This window comes from Tauraco erythrolophus, chromosome 21, assembly GCF_009769465.1.
Source record: "Tauraco erythrolophus isolate bTauEry1 chromosome 21, bTauEry1.pri, whole genome shotgun sequence".
Classification (NCBI taxonomy): domain Eukaryota; kingdom Metazoa; phylum Chordata; class Aves; order Musophagiformes; family Musophagidae; genus Tauraco; species Tauraco erythrolophus.
Genome location: NC_141485.1, coordinates 5,237,254 through 5,259,995, shown reverse-complemented (window position 1 = coordinate 5,259,995; position 22,742 = coordinate 5,237,254). Strand labels below are relative to the sequence as shown.

The 22,742-nt window shown below is 45.5% G+C and overlaps 1 protein-coding gene across 1 annotated transcript in view; it reads left to right on the top strand.

The window, feature by feature from the left end:
* The first annotated feature begins 13,550 nt into the window (after positions 1 to 13,550).
* TAOK1 (TAO kinase 1) overlaps positions 13,551 to 22,742 on the top strand; it is a 73,038-nt gene continuing 63,846 nt past the window's right edge. The window contains exon 1 of the mRNA XM_086624801.1: positions 13,551 to 13,591. The gene's annotated coding sequence lies outside the window, so the exon portion shown is untranslated. The remainder of the gene's footprint in view (positions 13,592 to 22,742) is intronic.

Sequence of the window (22,742 nt, the reverse complement as noted above, 5' to 3'; positions counted from 1 at the left end):
GTGCTGACAACCACAGGGCTACAGATGTTGAGAGATTACTGGCTCCTGGGTAGGCTCTCTCGCCTAATGCAGCATTGCTCACTTCAGTGCGCTTCCTGGGACACAGCTGAGTTCCTTTAAAATGCCTCAATATGTGCTATGGAAGCCTACTCTTTACCTATAGACTTTACTGAACCGGATTTAGCTCCGATTCCTGCCTTCGGCGTAGCTGAGTCAGTGCAGGCAGGCAAATCACCATTTGCTTTGGGAGGGTTTGCCACCAATCGAGACACAGGCAAGCAGCACTTGGTGCAAACTGTGGTTTACTGTGTGCGTGCCAGCGCAGGCAAGGAGAGGGACGCGTGCTCGTGCTGAGCTGCAGCGACGATGGAGCGCAGCGCGGGGACATCTGCACTATCTAAACGGGAGCCAGTCTGGGTGCATTCTGCCTGTGTTAGCACACTGCTGCGCCCAAACTAATCGGCTCTGGATCTTATCCAAATGACAAGCTGACTGCCTACCACATCAACAGCCTGTTTTCCCCACTGGGAAATGACCTCCTGTTGCAAAAGGCAGAGCATTTACGGAAACAACAAAGTTTTATACCCACACGATTCACGTGGCACATAACTCCAGAAAGTCTAAGCAGCACTGAGCCTTTACGACTGGCTGGGATGGGCAGGTTGCTGAGCTGCCTCCTCCTCCTTCCATTACCTACGCAGCTCATTTGCAAAGAAGCAGAGGCTGATGATGAACTACATTTCAAGCTGGGCAGGGCAGACCAGGGAGCAACACTCACTGGATGGAAGGAGCAGGCTGTGGCGAGAGCTGTATTGCAGTGCTCAGAAATGACTGTGCTAAATGGCCATGACAGTGGTATTGAGTTGATTTTACCTATAACCTGTTCTAACTACAGCCTGCAATCAACGTGGCCTGTAGCTTCAAAACACCCTATCAGCACACAACTGGGGATGCAGAGCTGGTTTTTTTATTGGCAGCTTACTTTCAGCTCAGCTTAGCTGTACAGCAAAGGAAATCCTTAGTGAGCTCATCTTGCCCTGAATTCTGTCCACACTCACCAATTTAGAGATGCATTTGGCTGAAGTTTTCCTCTTTTCAGGCAATAGGAGCCATTTTGCATAGGTGGAGACGGGGGCTGGTCCTACAAGGCTTTCACACTCGTTTAAAAGAACAGTAACTGCAGTGCTTTTGCCCTATTTATAGTGCTTACGCAAAGCAAACCTGAGGTCCTGTCAGTCCTTCATCTCAGTCAACTGCTGTTACAACGAAGATGGCTCAGTGCAAAGATGGCCCTATATGAAGAAGAGATTGGTTCATAAATGCAGAACAGCTGCTTAAGCAGAATGCAAGGAAAAGCAGCAACGATGTTGCTGGGCAGAGAAAAGCATTGCAAGAGCTTACAGATACCCTCCTTTCTCCAAAGGCACATGCGCACTGCTATCATTCAGTCACATTTCTCTCAAGCTTCCTGGTAGCAGCATCAGTGAGCGCGTTCTGTCACATCTGACTGGCTACAGGACTCCGTCCTCATCTGACGGTAATGACCTGGCCTCAATTTTTCAGTTTTGTCACCTCCTTCCTCCCTTTCAGCACTGTAAAATCACTAGGCATGACTCCTGCAGCACAAAGGAGATTCTCGCTAGCACAGCCTGCTGCAGTACACGTCCCTCGGCAGCACAGGCGCCTGCAGGCACGGCAAACCTCTCACAACCTACATCAGGTTCCCGTAACATTTCGAATCAGGCACTTAACTTCCAAACTTGGCTGAGACTTATCTCCATGGCCAGACTTAGTATACACAACAGACACTAAAACTCTGAGGATCATGGTGAGCAGCTTTACTCCTTTGGTAAAATGTAATGCTTTACAACAACAGACAGTTCAGCTCCATAAAAACAGCCTTTTTTTTTTCTGGCCCAAGAACAAATATTGAAATCCCCCTAGAACTAAGGGCCATCCAGATTTCTCTACATGCAAATCGTGCTGGTTGAACGGCTACAGCAAAACACACTTGACATTGCCACGGCCGCAGCCTCCGATCTGCCACTGGCCAGAGGCCATGTCATGGGCTGTGTTCACTGTCTGGAAATGAGGAGCAAGAAACACGCTGCTGTCGGCTGGCCGGTCCAGTGACACATCCTGACACGGGCCACGAGACAGAAATGGGCAGGCTGAGGCCTCTTAAACATCCTGGAAATAAAACCCAGGGAGAAGTTGTCTGCGCAAAGTATCTCGGTCAGTGGTAGAAGGTCTGCCCAGGCCTTTGATGTTTCTGACCATCTCTGTTGCTGTAACTCCTTAGTCCTTTCCCACCCCTTATCACCTCTCTTTCCTCAAGACTGCTTAGGTAATTAAACTGCTGTTCCCCCTTTTTTAACCTAGTCCTACCTGCACTGAGCAGCAGCAAGAGTGCTCTCCCACTGGTGTCACCACTACCTTTAAGAAAAAAGCTGACCTGCAAGCTATTTTTAGCCACATTGTAAAGTTGTGGAGCTATTTTGGTCATCTCTCTGTATGGAAGCTGCAGGATGCTGACAGGCTCTATGTTTGCCGAAGGCAACAGGGGCTTTAACTGTGAATGAAAACGACTTTGACTTTGCACTAAGGCTTCTCTGCCCTTCCTATGCCATAGGACACTTTACATCAAGATTTGGTTTCTCATCATTTTAGGAAAGAGCAACATATCTTGCTGAATTCTGCTGGGATACCAGAGGCTCTGTAGGGCCTTTGCATTGTTGCCTTCTAGTCTTCGTTGTTTCTAGGTCTGCTGAAGGTGCTGTTTATTCTCTGGGCTCCCTCACTCGCTAGTAGGAGACAGGTGCAATTACGAGTCTACAAAGACACCGGACAAGATTTTATCAATCTTCCTTTGCATCAGATCTTTGCAAAAAAAGATCAATAAACATTAAAGCTAGTGCCTGCTGAGGAGTCAGGTGCACGTAACTCTGTGGAGGTAGAAGGAAGAGCAGAAAGGAACTATTTGCATAGCAACACGTTGTTCTGAATACAGAGTAATGCCTGGGAGCTCTGGGGTACATCCAGGGCATCGGGCAGAAGGTGCCTGGTCTAGACAGTTGTTTTCTCTGGAGTGCCCAAGGGTTGGTTGCCAAGTTTGCTGGGGTGATGTAGCAGGTGCAAAGCACAGGCAGAGCCCAAGCCAAAGCAACTGGATTTAATAGACTTAAACCCATAGATACAAAAAGAAGCTTGAAGGATAGGATATAGGAGGTAACTGAGAGGAGAGAAAAGAAGATACTGAAACTGGGTGTTTAGCACAGGGACAGATGAGAGATCTCTAAAGGAGGAACAAGGGGGTAACTATATATGGAAGTTTTTGAACAGCTGTCAGCCATCCCTCCCCAGAAAACTCCTCTTAGGACTATTGCTGTCTTCAGCTATAGTGCATGTTTTCCCAGAGAGTTCAGATAGATGAATGACTGTTAACACCACTATCCCATTTGGGGCAAGCCCCTCACGCAGCAAGAGGAACCAGAATTTCATCAGGTCAGACTTCAAAGTTTATCTCATGTATTTTCCCCCCCAACTTTCTTCTAAAGGTTCTTCTTGAAGAGTTCTCACACTGAAACCTACATCCTGCTTCTAAGGTGAGCCACTCCTTACTCCACTGACACAACTAGCATCTGTTTTCATGAGTCAGCACAGCTCACATCTCTCCACCACAGCAGGATCACCACCTGCTAACAGGATTGACCATCCCAGGCAAACACTGGCAACCTGTTGCAAACAAAGATTTGATTTACAGAGCATCACTGTATTTTAGTGGGTATTTCAGCAGAAGGAGCTGCTTTAACTCGTTTGCTCCAAGGCAAGCATTAATCTGTGTTATATATGTTAACGATCTTCACATTATTAACATCAGCTGACCATTAACTAGTATTTTGTGTAAATTAAATGTTAATATGTAATATTTAATGTAATATGCTAATTTCAATTCATTTAGTAAGAATTTAACTTTTTAGTCAATAGATGGAAACAGCGGGGCAGAATACTATGATGTTTAATATTATGTTATTTTAGTAGGAAAGAACAGAACTGCGGCAGTTCAGATCAGACACAGAGACGTGTCCAGCAGCAACAGGTCAAGACCTGTTGGGTGAAAAAGCTCGATGACATATTTTGCATTTCAGCTTCCCCCAGAGCTATGTACAGGACTAGCAGTAAGCATTACATAGGGAAAATATTTTGGTGAGATGAAATAACACAGCAACATGTTGCGTTCTTTCCCTGCCGAGCTTCGGCAGCCTTGTTTTGGGACAAGCAGGGTAACAAACAGCGCAAGAGTGTCTGACAGAAGGGACAGAACAGGGAACCTGTCAGCTCCTGCATGGTGGACCCATGCTCCTGCTAACAGAGCATTTCCAGTGCAGGGAGTTAAACTAGTTACCTTTCACTACCTGTTTAGATCCTTGTATTTCATCCATTTTCACACCATTTATCTTACTGTGAGAGCATTACTGGAATCATCACTAGTCTCCACCAGTTCTTTAACGAAAACATCATATCGCCATCTCCATGATACAGGTATTTTACTAGTAAATATAAAGAAAATGCATTTTTAAATATCCCTACACCTGTTGTATTTTCTGGTATGGCAACACCAGGCATACAATAACAAATCACAGGCAGCGCACCCCACAGACGTAGTCAGAGGTCGTCCACCAATTGTGTGGATCCAGACAAGTGCACATAATCACATAATGCGCTTTAGCTGACATCTGCAATTGTTCCAAGTCTCCTCTAGGGAGTGCAGTCGTAAAGGAAGAAATGAAAACCGCAGCACACATGCCAGCTGGTAATCGGTGACTCAGGATATTCAGGCAGTCACAAATGGTGTCTGTCCATTTCCAGCTGAACATAGGGAGCAGCAACGAGGTTTGAGCTTGATATAAGAGCGGGATTCTACTAGAACCCGAGGTATGCTTTAGTACGTGAAAGAAAAGTCTGCCAAGATACTAAAAATCAAGATGTAAATCAAGAAATAGGACTTCAAATACTGGATCAATCACTTAACCCAACACACCCACAGCTGAACGCAGCGTGAACAGCACTGCTACGGGGCTTCCATCTCTTGGTCACTAGTATATCGTGCTGCATATCCATCGGATCATCCAGGGAGAGCATGCTCAGTCTCAAAACACTGTTTGGGCCCTGGCCTTTGTGCAAAGAACAGCAGAGACATTAGTTTCTAGAACTGGCTATTTTCTATGTATGTGCACACCTCCGTCCTAGAGACTGGGCACAGCCATCAACTTATTCCACTCTGGAATCACGAAACAGCTAAGCAGATAGCATCTGGCTGATCTTTGCAGTAAGGAATCATGGATGAAAAGCCATAAGGTTGCCGATTTGCTCCTTAAAAATCGCACACATGTGACCTTCTACACCTTCCTTGAAGAAGGACCAGAAGATAAAATGAATCTGCTCAGAACAGGATCTTTGCCCCCTAGAAAACCACTCTGTGTTCCCAATCTTAAGAAAAAAAAGTTGAGGAATGCAGAAATCTTACTCCCATCCACCTGAGGCAAAGGGTGAGAGAACAAAATTGCCAGGTAAGAGTCTGCATGGGAAGAGCAGGTCTGCAGCATGGACACAGCTACATTCAGACCGGTGCCAGGGTCCATCCCACAGCGCAGCAGAGGACACAGTGACTTCTGCAAAGTTACTGACTGCTTTGTGACAAAGCAGCTCTATTGCATTTCCAAAGGATGATCCCTTAGTGACACCAGGGCAGCACACCTTCAGAAGCAGGGTGTCTTTCTGTCCTGCCATACCAGACTCTCTCTATTTTTTTAAGTAAGTGCTACATAAGAAGCTGTTGTCACGATAATTAGGGATTGCATGGTGATCCACTAAAGCAAAGATCTCTTGCAAGGTTCTTGCCCTCTTCACAAGGTGCCAGGCTCTGGGTTCCTCATCAGAGGCAGTGAGTAATGGCAGATTTGAGGACAGCGGGTTTCAGAAGCCAAGAGACAGCAACCATTGCTGGTTATGGATTACACCGCCAAGCTGGCACAGACAACTTTGCCACATACAGAAGTCATCTATAGCAAAACAGGAAGAGACGTTCACGTGTCCTAAGGACAGCAGCTGGAGCAGTGGCCAGGGATTTCACTGTCAGCCAGGTGTTCAAGTGGCAACAGATAACCTGTGGGACAATGCCAGCCTTGTGCTTTCAGGGACTAAAAGTTCCCTTTGTTGCAGGTGAGAGGACAATAGCTTCTGCCGTGGCTGTTACTAGATGTGGGTTCTGCAATTAAAATGCCAGCAGCTGGCTCAGTTTAGACTGAGCAGCCCTGCTAGTATCTGTTGGTGTGTAACAGCCCATGGGAAGGAGGTAGAGGCAACGAGCACAAGCTTCATGTTTACTCAGCAAGCACCAGCTGAAGAGAACCATCTGATTTCTGAACTTCTGTTGCCTCCCACTTTTTGTCTCATCATCACACTACATATCTAAGCTACACATGTAAGGTACCACAAGCTAATCCATTCATCCTCTCCCTTTATTATAGCCCCTCTTGCTGTTTTCTCACTTGTCTCCCTCAACCAGCATACCAGAAGCCCTATACACTGACACAGGAAAAGAGAAAAAGCCTCTAGAAGCTACAATAAATAAAAAAGAACCATCAGCCCTTTCTCACTCTTGCAAATAACAGAGCATCTCCTCCCTGACCTTAAGTTTTCCTACCAGCATTGATTCTACTGCTGTCTTGAATAGTTAAAGGTGGTAATAGAAGCATGGGAAAGGCAGACTTATCTCAAAGATCCTCAGAAATCTGTAAGAATATCCAGAGCACACCTGATTTCTAGGGCAAATGTTTATGATGTAGCATTATCAGTCCTAGAACTTCATTCTCCACCTATTCAGGATTCCCACACTGAATTACAACCTGCCTTCACATATGAGATGTTGAAGATTTCAATGAGGTCACACCAGATACTGACAAGCACTGATGGGTGAGTCATGCTGCAGTAGCCAGAGATACTAGCGACAGATTTGTTAATCTGTATGCAGTCTAACTCTTTTCCTGGTCTAGAATCTTATTCAAGAGTGGAACACAATGTCTCAGAGATAGGAGACTGAAGAGCAAGGCCACATTTTCACAACTGTTTTACAGATTATAATAAGAATTAGTCCCTGGGAATACGTTTACAACAATGCAAATGTGTCATTTTACCTATAAAATGGAAGATCAAAATCCAGATGGGGTCAATAGTGGAGCTGTTCATAGCAGATCACTGGAAAAACCATCATGCTAATAAGGAATCTAAGGGTTCTCAGAAGAGTTCCACCAATTCTTGCTTCAGCAGTTTGAATCATCATCTCCAGCAAGCAGCTCTTCTAGAGGCTACTTCTGTGCCAGGGTCAACAGGTGTAAATACACGTCTGTACACCAGCCAGTTTAGCACAAAGGCCAGGGTAGTAACAACACTGTTAGGCTTGGGTTTGAGCTAAGACATCTAACCATAACCCAGCAGGGTCAGGCACAGAACAAACTCTTCTGCTGGCTCTACTACAAGGGGGAAACCTGTGGAGAAGGACTACACCAGGCAACAGCAACGTCCTGAACCACCACAGGAAAATTCAATGGAGCTTGCCCACGAAAGCTTTGTAAGTGTGGCAAGAGGGACACAGAAAACCATAGAACAAGTGAGATATGGAGACCGAGTGCATGACAGTGGACAAAGTTTCTTCATTGCGGCTAAGCTACTGGACAGACAGAAAAAGAATCAATCAGAAAGTGAAGAGGCAAAGTAAATCTAAAAGAAATTCTGTAAAGAGAGAACAAAGAAACAATGTGCTGTTGTAGTCTCATTGCTATGAAGCGAAATTAAGCGTCCTAAGTCAAGCAGAGAAATAATTGTTTAAGACTTCTGTTCAGAAGACAGTGTGAGCAGCAAACGCCAGTGGGACAATTAACAAAAGGTATCTTCTCACAGAGAAAGAAAACCACCTGGAGATTGCATAACTATGAGTTTCCTCCCAGTTTCACATTATTAGTCACCTTTCACCCTTCTCTGCCAAAGGCCTCTTCTTACCCATCCATCCAAGGACCAGAGCCAAGACACGAGCCCTTCCTGTGCTGCTTCTTTCCATCGGTCACTCTTCAAGGTCAAGGCCTTCACAATACTGATCCTTGCTACCCATTGCAGCCATTCTGAACCAACTCCAGAGCAAATCCCTCTTCAGCCCCGCTGCTGGAACAAGCTCTGAGACACCTGAACAGACCCTCCTTATACTCAGTTGTCATGGCCTGGGAGAACAGCTAGTTTTTGGACCAATACATTTGATTCTGCTGTTAAAAAGGAGTCAAGAATATTGATAGCTACAACTGCGTTTAAGAGACACCCCAACACCTCACTTACACTTGAGCCTCCGACATGATTTATCAAAGTGCAACACATCTTGTGCTGTATTGGTCACAATATGTGGTACTGATATTCTGCAAGTACTTCCTAGCATCAGTTCATTTGGCATGTATGTTATAAGATATGTAAAAAAAAAGCACCTGAAAAACAACAGCTTAATCAGTTTATTGTTATTCCCTTGCAGAGAATGATAAAAATAATTCCTAGGTGTCCCCGGGCAACATCTATTACAAAAGACCCTGAAAGTAATCAGACAAAATGTACATCTGGCAAAAAGAGATTTTTTTTTTTTTTTTCCAAGTTCTGGAAATATTTCAAAGCAAAACCATTGCAGAGATCCATCGAGGAGCTCTCACCAGCAGAAGACATGCCTACCCAGAGTCCCTTGGGAACCTGTTTGACATAGGTGGAAATGACCTACTGGCACTTATTTGTAATTGCCCAGCATGGCAGTTGCTGAGGAAGGAAAAGCTGTTGAGTCACGCCACAAGCCACTTCTCCACTTTTGTCTGGTTGCCCAGAGGGCAGAGTGGGACAGGCAGAAGGCTGAGATTCTGTTTATGCCTCTGACACTGATTTCCTATATGACCTTGGTAAGTACTACTTCTTGTGCCACTGTTTCTCCATTTCTTAATGGATAAAACCACTCCCTTGACTCATGGGACAATCATAAGCACACAGCAAGGAATACGCTTGTTTATCTAATAAAAGGTAAGAGAGCAGAGTGAAGTATTATTATTGTTGTCATATAATACAAAAGCAGTTGCGTAATAACATCAGTATCGCTTCTTTGTTGTCATTACGACACAACAAGCTATCAGAGGAATACTGTCTGACCTGGTACCTTCATCCCAGTGAATGTACTGACGCGTTTACCTCACTGATACAAAACCAGATTACAATGATCTGGAAGACTCTGCCTCGTTTATTTTGACCAGCCTTTCTCTAGAACGTGTTTTTCCTGTGTAACCTTCTAACCCATAACAATGGCCCAAACAACACTGTAGGAACGATGGCATGTTTCAGGAGCTAGTAAAAGCAAAACAGTTCCTCACTTGTGCACTTCACACCTAGTCACGCACTAAAACACGAGTGCTTATCTTCACAAACAGAGAACAAGCTGAAAAGTTCTATGCCAGTATGTAATACCTACAAAGAACACATTTCAAAAATTTCAATGCCATGAATGAATTTTAAAAAACCCCATAGTTTGGCTAAATTACATTCTGCCAAATTTCCTAAAAGAAAAGCTTTGACAACCACAGTTCATAACTGGAATCACAACTCATAACTAAATTTCATTGGTTCAAATTCTTCCATTTAGTCTAAAATTTACAATTGTTTGCTTAAAAAAGGTCAGATTAAAGCAGCGTGTGGACTAAAGCTAAGGAAGGTATGACTGTGACTACAGCAGCTGAAACTCTGCCCTAATCAAACTCTTATCTTTCTTATCTGCTGAGAGTATTTATAAAGCAATGATTACTGTACTAGGCACCATCGCTGCTCCAAGTTGCTTCTGCAGCACCTACCTCTGTGTTGCTGCAAGAAATTTATACTGCTAGAGGTGTTGTCATTCTGCTGAGACAGAAAGCCAAGCTTCTCATCACTTAAAGTCATTAAAAAAAATAAACTATGACACTTCTAAAGAAGCAGGGGTGTTAACCCCAATGTCCTGGCCAAATTCCCAGCTTGAGTAATTACAGTGCGCCTTGAATAAATGCTTGCCACAGTTTCCGTTGGACATAGTATTGTTCTCTACTTCCTCTCCTACAATATTATGGAGTGCTGATGCATGCTCTTAAAGGTCCTGTCTACACTGAATGTCACATGAGTCTACCCTAGGACCAGCTCTGTGGCAGAACATTGGGAACAATGTGTTGAAACCAGTTCTGCTGTCAGCTGAACCGCTAGGCGATTTGTAATTTTATTTATTGATGTTCTGGCACCTCCTTCAGATGGAATTAACTTTGGGTCTAGCTATCTCATAGATAAACTGGTGCAAATCCCAGATGCAGACATACATAAACCTGTTTAGTTCTTCTTTACCTGAACTAAATTTGCATCAGGAAATTAGCAAACTAAGGTAAACTAATTTACCTTTCTAGATGCCTACTATGATCACCTGAGAAGGCAGCAAGAGCATGCCTAATAGCACAGGGCTTGAAAGGCATGCTAAACGTGCCTATTTAGTTTGGCCAGCGACAACAGTTTTCACACTGTTTGTTCCTTCAAAATTTCAACGGACTTTTTCTAAACTGGTGCTTCACAGATGATACTCTTTATTTTTGAAGTAGTCACTGAATAACTATCAAATGCAGATCTAATATTTTAAGTAAAATACTTGATAGTTAACAGTAAAGCATTATTCACATTTTCCTGCAGCCACCGTTAGAGACTAAAGATTTTTACCAAGAGCTTTCATTATCTTTTCACAAGTGTAACACAAAGAGCTGAGGGCCAGACTCTCTGCTGGTGTCTGCTGGGTTAGCTCCATGGACCTCACTAACTGAAGCTTTTACTCTCATAATTCATGAGCTTTAAAGGCAATTTGCCTGCAGGAAGAAGTGCAAGATCAAGATTCAGAAGAACCAGATTCTCATTAGTTCCACCTTATGACCCCATGGACAGATCACTCCCTCTTACTGCTCCATTTAGTTCTCCCATCTGCAAAAGCAAAGGATGCCCAATAATCTGACAAAACAATTTCATATTGATAGGCCATGCTGAGCAGATTCGTCTTAAATGCCACTGTTCTAACATTTGAAAATACAAATATTTACCTTTCAAGTATGTCCTTAATTTCCCAGAAGCACGTCTCCAAACCCGTATTATTTTAGAAGACAGAAACTGTACTTTCAGAAAGTGGATGGTTTTATTTTTGTGCCATTACAAAAATGCCTTTTAACTTGTCAAACGATACGCTACAATATCTTTGGCAGATGAATGAAACCAAGTTTCCCGTCATAGCTGCCAACTTCAAGGTTGAGATAATCAGATAAACCTTTAGTTTGCCTCTCCCAGTACTTACAACAACACATGTCTGAAGCAATCCACGTTTGTCTTACTTTTCCTATGGGATTTGAAAAGGGAAAGTATCAGACCACTATGTGAAAAGTTCGTGAAACGCTAGATGTGGTCCACAATTACTCCAGCCAACCTCTGTTCTCAGCTCTTCTCAGGTTTCCCCCATCCCAGGTTAAACAGCCCCCAGCAGCTCTGCTTGTCTAAAGCTAAATGCAAAGTTTAGACAAATAGTATCCAGCATCATCCTCAATGGCTGCTGGATACAAGCCTTCTTAGGGTACAAATACCTGTTAGTTTATGGGGAAAACAGGAAGGAAGTTTTGCTTGGTTTATTTCACCAGTATCAGTAATACTGGATTTACAGAATTGTACTATTTCATATTGGAGGACACCTCAAAATTGTGAATATTTGCGGAGTACTTTATAACTGAGAACGCTGTCCCTTCAGATACTATCCTGAGTTTAAAAGTGGAAGCAATCCCTATAAACACACCTTTACAAACTGTGTGTCTCATGTAACTGTTTCTATTAATTTATTATCAGGATGCCAGTACAATTGTTATTTCGAGGATTCCTTGCCCCCATACTTCTGAAAGAGGAAGCAAATATAAACACCAGGGAGACTGACCTCAGTGATTTCCTCTGTTCAGACAGGAGCACAATTGTGCTTAAACACCATGACAAGGAGAGGTGGACTGTTTAGAATTCCTGCAGCTGTAATCTACAGTAAAAACAAATAAACAAACACATGACTACAAGACCCGATAATTAATCCCTGCATGAAGCCAACTGTTATCTCTAACTCATAGATGGAGATACCAAAGCACACAAAGGCTCAACAACCCACCAAGTTCAACACCCACCACCAAGAGCCAAGACTACAGCTCGGGAGGCCATGTGCTCAGACCATGAGATTTCCTCCCCCCCCCCTTCTGGCCACAAACCGGACACAGTTCGGCCAAGGGCAGACAGCCTGAAACGCACCCCCTTGGTCAGGGCATTGCACAGGAGCTGGCACAAGCGGACACCTACCACCTCCCGGCATTAGCTGCAGCTGAGCGGCTCCCGGCCCCACGGCAGCTCCACTCCGCCGGGTACCCTCGCCCCCTCACCCCCCTGCCCCAAACCCACCCTCCTCTGCCACCCCTGCCCCCAGGCCTCTCCCCTGCCCTCAACTTTCACCTCCCCGCCGCGTCCAGGCTCCACCTGCCACATCCCCGCGCCCGCCTTCTCCCCGTCCCTCCCCAGCGCCCCCCGCTACGCCCCCCATGCCTTTCCTCAGTTTCCCCATTCCCCTCCAAGCCTCCCGCCCGCAGCAGCCCCGCTGCGCTCTTACGGCCTCAGAAGCGCACCCCCCTCCATCTTCTCCCTCAGGCCCCTCTTCCCCACCCACCTCGCGGTCCTCCGGGTCCCCACACGGGGCTCCCGCAACCCTCTCCTCCTCCACACTCGCTCTCTCCAACCCTCAGACACCCTCCCCCGGCCTCCTTCCTCTTCCTCAGCTCCCGCTGCCCTCCGCATTTCCCTGGCTCTCCCCGCAAACCGCCCCCCTCACCCCGCCTCGCCACAACTGCCCCTCTGCCGCCCCCGGCCCCGCCCCTCCTCCTCCTCCCCCAACCTCCGCCCCCCGCCCCTCCCGCCGGCCGCGGTGAGGCGGGGGGGGGGTGAGAGGGCGGCGAAGTCTCGCGAGAGGGGCGGGCGGGGGCCGCTGGCTGCGGGCAGCGCGGAGCGGCGGCGACGGAGCAGCCGGAGCCCGGGCGGCGCTGAGGGGAGGCGGCAGGCAGGCAGGCAGCCATCCCGGCGCGGCGCGGCCTGGCCGAGGGACCGGCTCCGCCGCGGCAGGCACGGCCGGCGCCGCCCGCCCTCCCGCACGCCGTGCCTCCGCGGCGCGGCGCGGCCTGGCCGCGGCTCGGCGAGCGGGGCCCAGGCGGCGGCGGCCGCGGTGGTGGTGGCGGCGGCGGCTGGGCGCTCCGCCGCGCCTGCCCTGCCATCTTAGGTGCCGTGCCCCGCCGCCTTTGTGCCCGCCGCGCCCGGGCACCCGCGGGGGCCGGGCCCGACGCCCCTCCGGGGGCGCCTCCCCCCGCGGGGCCGCCGCCCCTTGCCCCGCTCCTCCTCCTCCTCCTCCTACTCCTCCTCCGCGGGGGGCCGACCGGCGCTCCCAGCCCGGCTGCGGCGGAGGGTAAGGCGGGCATCGCGGCGGGGGGCTCGGCCGGGGCGGGTCGGCAGCGGGGGCGCCCCCGGGAGGGGTGAGGGAGGAGAAGGAAGGGGGGGGGGGGAGGCGGGCGGCCCGGTGGGGCCGGCGCCCTCCCCCGCCGCGCTCTGCGGCAGTGCCGCAGGACTCGGGGCTGCTGGCTCGGCCCCGGCGGCGGGCGCTGAGCACCGGCGGGGGAGCGGGAGGCGAAATGGCGCTTCCTTCGGAGGGGCGGCCGCCGCCGGCGGGGGTGTTCCCCGCGGCCGCCGCTGTCAGGGGCCGCCCGAGGCCTAGGGCTGGGGCAGGGCTGCCGGCTCCCTGCGGCCAGGCGTGACCTGCGCTTCGGCTCCTTTTTGTCTGCGCGCCCCCGGGGGGCTTCGTCGGCCGAGCCCGGGGTCCCCGGGGGGCTGGGGGGTCTCTCGGAGACCGGCGCCGATTCCTGCCTCCCCCCCCCCCCCCCCCCCCCCCCACCCCCCCCTCCTTTTTTTTTTGTTTTTTTCCCTGGGCTCGCCGCCCCCTACCCATCGCTCCTCCCCGAGTGGTGAGTTTTCAGTGTAAATACCATTTTGTTCGGTGCTGGTATGGGATTTGGATGAAAGTGACCTATTTTTAAAGGACCTTTTATCGCTTCCCCTCAGCAGTGCATGTGGCGGCCGAATTCCGTTAGCCACATAGCGTTTCCAAACCATTTTAATTTGTCAGATTAAACATGCTCATGGAGGCTCGATTTCTGTAGCCCGCGTGTGGGTATGGCTTTAGAAATAATCGTTCAGCCTGCTTTGCTGCAAGCATCTTCGGAGCATCAAGAGTTCACCTTTGTCGCTGTGAAAGCAGAAATAAATATAAAGGCGATACCTGGGTGCCTGTAACATGCAGTTGTACCATTGTGTTGGGCGCGGTACAAGAAATGGGGGGGGGGAGAACCAGGGATTAAAATGGTTGTTGTCAACTGTGGATCTTTACGTGTCTTCGGGAAAAATGACAGAATGATATTAGCCTTGAGGACTTTCATTTATTTTCTGAGAAAAACACTTCGTGTTTATCATGGCTCGTCTCTGCTGCTGCTTATCATGGTATGGAGTATTTCATTAGGTGGCATTTTCGTGGCCGGGTGGGTTAAATAGCAGTTGCATTAACTAGTTGAACAATTGTGTCCTTCACCTTTGACTATTGCATTTTGAGAGCCCTTACAGCAGTGTGTCCGTGCATGCCAAGGACCGATTAATAAGATGTTACCTAAAGGTTTGGATGTTATTGATTCCTTACTATTAATGCTATTTATAGTGCATTTGACATGGCTCTTGTTTTGTGTATTTGGATAAAGGTTATCAGCTTGGAATGCTTCAAATGAATGTTCCCAAAATACCACCCCTAACGTTATATATATGTGTGTGTATATATATATATACATACAGTATAGTTCATATCTTTAGTGTCTGGAAAATAGCACATCATAACAGTGAAAACATGGTGGAAAACTGATACATTTTGACACTAGTGAAGGTTTGTTTTCATATTTCAGATTACAGATTAACAACTTCTGTTGTAATAAATATGATTTGAGATACAATTGTTTTAAAACTACTTTGGCCCTACGTTTTTTTTTTGCCGTTGTGCCTGTTCATAGTGAGTGTGTCATAGTTTTTGCTACTTATGTCCAAGGGCAAACCTAATCAACGATTGGTTCGAGTCTTCATCTTAGAATCTCCACAATATTGGCCTAGTTCTGCCTGGTATGTTTGCCATTTTTAGGACTCCTCTTCCTTTTGTCTGTAGACTAAAAAACATTGATAAACTTGAACCTTAATTTGTCCTTTGAACTTGAGAGGGTGTTTTTCTCCTCTGTTAAGAGCATCTCACTAAAAAGAAAGTGATTCTGATAGAGCATCTTAAATAATTTAATCCTGTTGAAAAACAACTGCCTGAAGTAAAAACTCCTTGGATAGTTTGATGTTTTTTTCTTTTTAACTAGGCTGAAATAAGTGCTGCATGTAGAGAACCAGATGTTGGACATTAAAATTATGTACAGATAAGGTGACTTAGGCCTCAAGTTAGACTATTGGAAAAAGTTATCTATCATATGTCCTTCCATTAAATTCTAGTGTAAGCTAAGCTGGAGAATTTTAAATGTTTACTCCATCTAAATAACATTTCCATGTGTGCAGCTTTCATCTTGCCCATCTATTACAATTCATCAGTTTTTGTCACCAGAATAACATATTTTAGCAAATTGTAAGACAGCCTCAGTTTTATGCTTGTGGAGATACCTTAGAAGAGAAGCAACTGCCACACTAATAATTACATCTTCAGATGTATCCTAGCAGTGGATTTCCTGTAATGAGGATGTTTTGTAGAGAACAATAGATATGGCAGCGAATTCAGAGATTTGTTTTAAAGATGTTGTAGGTAGCTGACTCTGCAGCAGTGAGTTCCACTTTGACACAACGGTTGCATACTCAACATTAGGTGGTTTCCGGATACTTTGTTTTCAGGTGCTAATTCTCTTCTAGCAAAGACAAACTGGATGTACTACTGCAGTTGTCTTTCTTGTCTGTCTCTTCTGCAAGGATATGCTTCTGATCTAACCTAATAGAGACTACAGTCATTTGCAAAATATGCTCATGTAAGTTTATTTGATGGTATAGATGTTTTTGTCACATAGGAAGATGTTTAGGGTTGATCTGGCTCTCTTTGGAATCCAGAAGTATGATAAATATCACTTGTCTTATTCCATTCTCTATGTATTTGGAGAACACTTGCATAATCACTGAGATCCTATCTTAGAAGCATTTTCTGTTGTGTTTCTGTTCATATTAAAATCATGTAAACAAGGTATATTATGTTGACGTGCGCACTAGAAGCTATAAAAATCTTTGGTATTACCAGTGGTGACCGAGGCTCTTGTCTTCTGAATTATGATGGTTGTGAGTGGCCATTCGTTTTATTTCCTTACGTGAACCTGGGCAAAGGGAAGAACTAACTTCAACTCTGGATTAGAGTCATGTCTGCGTTAGAAAGTTAACCTGGGTCTGACAGCAGGATTCCAGTTTGGGTAGCACAGATATCCTCCCTTGGTTAACCGTGTCTGGGACAAGCTTGCCCGTAGCAGTATGGAGAGGGACGATTTAGTACCTTCTGAACTGAAGGCTGTCCTTTCTTCCGTTACCCTTGAATGCGTCTTACTCTTCTTCACCAACTGCTCGTTCTTGACCGACGTGACACAGGATGAAACCCCGGTCTGTGTGGACTTGTGCTCTCTGGCGAGTCCCTCTTAACGCTACAAGTTGATTTAGGTGCGTGGTCCCATCCTCTACCTGCTTTCCATGTACATCATTCCGTTGGTGCTGGTCTTTGATCCTGCACCGAGCCCCGGCAGCAGGAAGCTAACCTAAGGAAAAACACGAAGAGTTCGGTGCCAACTTGGTGATCTGAAATGGCTCTGTGCACGGTTAGGTGATGCTCTGGCACCGAGGACAACCCAAGGGACTGGGCTGCACCACAACAGCCAGCGATGAGGTTGGTTCATGCTGCCATGGAACACACAGCTTGTTCAAAGAGAAACGTTTGGAGACAGAGGTGGTTGGTGGCACTTTTTCCTAAGCTTGTAGTAGTTAAGTTTTGGGATTCTTTGTTTTTGTTGTTCTTTAACATGCTGAGGAGTTGCTTGTCGTACATTGATTTCTGCGTGGTGAAGAGACTGGAAAAAATCCAGTGGAATAAAGGGTCAGAAAACCACTAATACCCTCATGTGAAGTTCCAGAGGGAGCTCAGCTGTGCAGAGCTGCGAAGCGGAGTCCTTCCTGTGAAAGCAGAACTTAAAATACAAAAACATGAAATCGGAGGTGAAGTGCAAAGTATCTGAGAGGAAGAAGTGAGCACAAAACAGGAGGAAAGGCTGGAGAGCTGTTCAAAAAGCACAGTAGGCTTTTAGACAGTGTTTTCCCTCCGCCCTGGCTAAATGCTTCATTTACAGTACAAAACGTGGAGGAAGAAACGCTTTTTGAAGGCCCTTAGAGACACAATGGACATTAGACAGCACAATGGGTGCCCCAGACCTGGTTTCTTAAACCAAATATTTGATGATCACTGGAATAACAGTATTTTTAATTACCAAAGGAAAAACCATTGAGAACTTTGAATTCTTGGTCAGAAATTATTGCATTGTTGTTCTTGACAGTTGTTGTTTGTTTTGGGTTTTTTTTTTACAGCTTGCCAAATCTTGGTTTCTTGGCCAGAAGAAAAGGCAAGGTAGTCACTGTAAACATAGCTTGAAATTGCCGAAGCAGCAGTAAGTTTGTCTAAGCAGAAAAGTTTCTTAGGTTTAATAGGAGCTTGCTGAGCCCAGATACACAGAGTAGTTATGCACCTACGTTGCAGCTTAGAGATGACGTTTCCTTCTCTTAGGGGTATGGTGAGGGCAGTCCAACATGAGTTACAGTGATGATGGCTTCTTAATACGAATGGACAGTAGCTAATAGTTTTTTGCCTGTTGCATTGCTTGGCTAGAAACAGTTTTGATTTTTCTCTCGGGGTCAGAATGGGGTGACAGCATGAGATTTACATATTGAATATTGTCCTTAGAAATGGAAAAGGCTAGAAACGTTTAGTTTTGGAGAAAACTTAGATCTTGAGGAAAAAAAGTAGAAATCACAGAACTCTAAAGCTGGCAGGCTCTGCAGTTTTTCTGTGCCTGTGATCTTCCACTGACCCTTGTTGCAGTCCTGGCTACAGCCATGCAAATATTTTCTTTAGAGTGAGATGTGATTTTATAAAAACAGTTTTCTCCTACGCTCATCAAGGGTAGCGTGTTTACAGGGCAGCCTTCTATCCGAATGTGGGTGAGTGGTGCCTGTGAATTTAGCTGGAAGCTTTTGCTGCATGTCAGTGATGTCAGCCATATCTGAAAAGTAAATTTTGATGTTTAACATTAATCTTGGAGATTCCTGCTTATAGCTTTCAAACCGAAAGCCAATGTGTATATACCTGAATTCTTAAAAAAATGTGAATAAAGTTGCTTTCAGCCTTTCACTTAGTTCAGCTAAACTTAAAAAGCCCTTTTCTCCCCTTTAGTCTGCTGCCGTTCTCTGAGCGTCGCTAGACACGGTTTTTGAGGGGCGAGACCCTTTAGGATCAGTACCTCTTGGCATTGCTGGCTCAGCTTCGGTTCCTTCTGGCCGGCTGATGTCTAACCTGAAGAAGGCTTGGGATCCAGGAGCATGGGAAAGTGGAATACGCGAATGCAAGTTTGTTGAAAGGGTAGGGACGCTTCTTGTAACAGTTTTTTGGCTTGTTCCCCGTCCATGTGTTTCGGTCTGTTTTCCAAGCATCCAGCAACCCTTCCTCTTCCCTGACATACTGCTACTCAAAGGCAATAACAGACCCATGAGCTCGTTCCCAGAGAATTATTGTATTGGGATTTCTTGGAAAGAATCGCATGCGATATTGCACGTTTGTTATTTTTGCCCTCCCTCCCCCCTTCTTAATATGCAGTTCTTATTCCTGCCTCAGTCCCCTTTAATTGGTGGCTGTCACTCCCTCCCCCAGCCAAGGAGATGAGGAGAGAGGTTATTTTTGCTAACGCTGTTTCTCAAATAGGCCACGGGTATACAGTAAGTAGTGCAGTAACTTTCTCCATGGGAACCATCAGTTATTAGGATTTCTCAAGCTGTGTCCCGGTGGCAGTGCAACATGTTTCTCCTTTAGTTCTGGCTTGCAGTTGTCACTAGCCCTGGCTCCTCCGGTTCCCACTTCCTTGTAACCCAATCTGATAAAGATCGTGAGATTTGAATGTGCTGTGCTTTGCTTTGGCTGCTGCTGCTCGGAACGTTTGGGTTGTCGCTGCCTTCTTCGTAAACTACGCTGTGATCTTGCTTTTTGGCTTTGCCTGTTCCAAAAAGCACTTGACAGTTGTTAAAATCAGTTCGGGCCAACCATGATTTGATGCGATTAAACTGTGTTCAATATGTTCCAGAACTGTTTCTTGGCCTAGATAGCAAACCAGTGAAACTCTGGTTTTGAAATCTATTTATGTGATTGGCCCTGTACCCCGAGGTGAGGTGTGTGCCTCTTCAAGGGTCAAACCTCCGGAGCAAACCACGGGCTCTGTGCACAGCATGGGATCTTCTGCCTTTAAATCTGCCCCCCTCCCACCTCTCCTTGGGCTTTTTTATTACTCTTTTGCATATCACAGTCTTGTCTTGAGAATTAAGTGCCGGGCTAGCTGTAGTAACATGGTTTCACCACCCATAAAGACTAGTTGTGTTGCAGTGATATGATTTCCTCTGGCATCTGCTGAACTGGTACAAACCCCACTTTATTCTGGCTCAGTATATCCTAGCATGCAGGCAGGCTCCTGGATTGAGGTTTTTATGAAGCTTTGCAACTTTACTTAAAAAAGAGGGTAACCTAGGCCTTGACACTTTCAGACTGCTTCTAGAAGCGCGTATCAAAGTTAAGTTGGAAATAATGATACGTTTCAGAGGCAGTGTCTTGCTAAGAATGCCATGCTCCATTTTTATTTATCATAGAATCATAGAATGATTGCTTCATTTTTATTATAGGTTAATTGCCATATAGGCAAACCTTGAACTCTTACCTGGGTTTTTGGCTTAATTTTCCTTCTTCCCTTTCCGCACAAAACCCCCTCTAAACCATGCTTTGAAGTATTTAAACTAGGTTAGTCTCTGGCTGGAGGTGTGTGGTAGAACCTCCTGTAAATTCTTGCTGGACCTGCCCGTTTTGCAGCAAGAATGCAGGCAAACCCATCTGAATGCTCATCATCTGGAAGATTATTTTTCCTTCATTCGACACAATACATGGGCAAAGGAATCCTAGGGCATCTACATCCCAAAAGCCACGTCAAGTGCCCAGAGCCATACAAGCGGGAGTGCATGCCCATGGAGGTGGGGGTGGAAGGCTTGCTAAGGATGCTTGGTCTGAGTTGAGTTGATTGCATGACAATCACTGGAGATATTTCCTTCTCCCACCATAAGAAGATGTTGCTGTGAGCTACTAGCTCAGAAGTTGATCGCGTTCTCACCAGATCAGTTACCTGCACAGCAGTCCTGAACTGACCAGTGTCTTCAAAACTTCATTCTTGCTGAGTGGTAAGGATGGAGCGCAGGCACCCAGACACTAAAATAACCTGTACTGAAGGAGAGGTCAATATGCATGCTTTTTAGCCAAGATAAGACATCATGGAAGAAGCAAGTTCTCATCCTCACCATAACTTTCGATTTCAGTGCAGTACTGATGTTTTAAATTTGTTTGCAAAAACAAGGACTGGGCAAAATATTTGATGACAGCAAGCAGAGCGCTTTGGATACTAGACTAACATGAAAATATGTGTGAAGAATATGATTTACCTTCATTAGCTCATAATTAGTCACAAAACCATAAAGAACACTTAGAGTTATTTGCTAGTTTATTGAAAAAGATTTGACATGCAGTTTTTGATGCACACTGGTTTTAAAATATTTGGAAAAGTCCTTACGTTTTCCAGAATACTTTAATGGTAAGTGCTTTTTCTTCAATATTCCCTTTCTCTTGAAAATATTAATTCACACATTATTTGAAGTATCTTGTATTTTCCCCTGCTGCAGGAATTGGTAGTTGTGGGCGACCGTGCAGACGAGGCATCGCACGGGCTCTGGAGTCTTTCCACAGTGGCTGGTCCAGCACCAGGGTGTGTGATCCTCATTTGAATAGTCTTCCCATTGCACGTTCTGATACTGAAAATTAATTAATGTAGTGACTCTAAGTTGGTATAATCACCGTGCTTTTTGTAGGTATTACAAATATTTTATGTTTAAATAGAAATAGCTATCATTAATATTAATATGATGAGAAATGAAATATTAATACACAAACAGAATTTTAAGTAAGCTATAACACAGAAAGATTATCTTACGTATGTGATGTTTTTATACTTTTCTCTGAGTTGGCAGGATAATAATAGTAATTCCCAGCTCTTAATTTCATCCGTAAATCTCAAGGTATTTTAAATGGGTGATGAATGCATATTTATTTTTCACGTTTGCAAGGTGAGGATACTGAAGGAGTGAGTGATTTGCCCAGCATAGTTGGTGACAGAATTTGTCTCCCTGGTCAATGTGTGACCAGCAGGACTCCAGCATCTCCCGGGCTGTAAAGCAGAAGCAGAGGTATATGAGATGCTGCATTGTCTGTGGGATGTAGTGGAACAGCACAGACCCCAAAATTCAGCAGCACCACCGTTCCAGATCACTTCCTCAAAGTCTGGCTGGCCTACTAAGAATGTGGGGGATTGGGGTTTTTTGCTTCCTCATACTAGTGCTCTTAGGTTTTTCTTATCATAATGGCAATTCAGTGCTGTCGATGAATGAGCTGGCTAAATCTTGACATTTGTGATATGATGTGTTACTATGTGTTGCCTTTGCAAACACACAAAAGAAGTAATTATTATTTTAAAAATAAATCTGAAAGAGGCCTTCAATGCATTGTAGATCAGTCCCTGAACTTGAGGAACAGCAAACTAAATCTTTTCATTTTGGGAGTCGGTCACACACAGGGATAACTGCTCACCTAAGTAAAACATTATTATTGTCTGTATGTAATTTTAAGACTTGGGGATTGTCTGGACATCTTTACGGGGATCTGCAGAGGCAGCGTGTCCTTTTGTCCTGTTCATGCAGTCCCTACTACAACTGAATCTCACGTCGTCTTAAGGGTCTGGTTATTGTGTAATGCAAACGCATACTGCTGTTTTCTGTAAAAAGCTGGAAGCGTCCCCAGCAGCTGCACGAGGAAGGAAGAGGAGCTTCGAGCCCCTGTACCTGTCAGGAATCTGTCAGCGTTGCTGAGCGAGCCATTGCTCAGCTCATCACAAGGAACTTTCATCTGTTCTGGATTCTACTTTAACTGTCTCTGCAGAGAGGTTTACAGTGTTGGTTTTCATTTAAAGCATATCTATGCAGTAAAATTGCTGGGCCTTATTTGGAAATAATAAAAACTAAGGTTTTTGTTGCTCAGTCATGTTATTTCTAAACTAGAATGACCCAAAAAGTATAAAAAACCTTGACATTTGAGTACTTGTGTAGAAGCACTCAATATTTGTGACCTTATTTTTTTGAGGGATTTTTTTTCAGTGTTGCCACAGCCA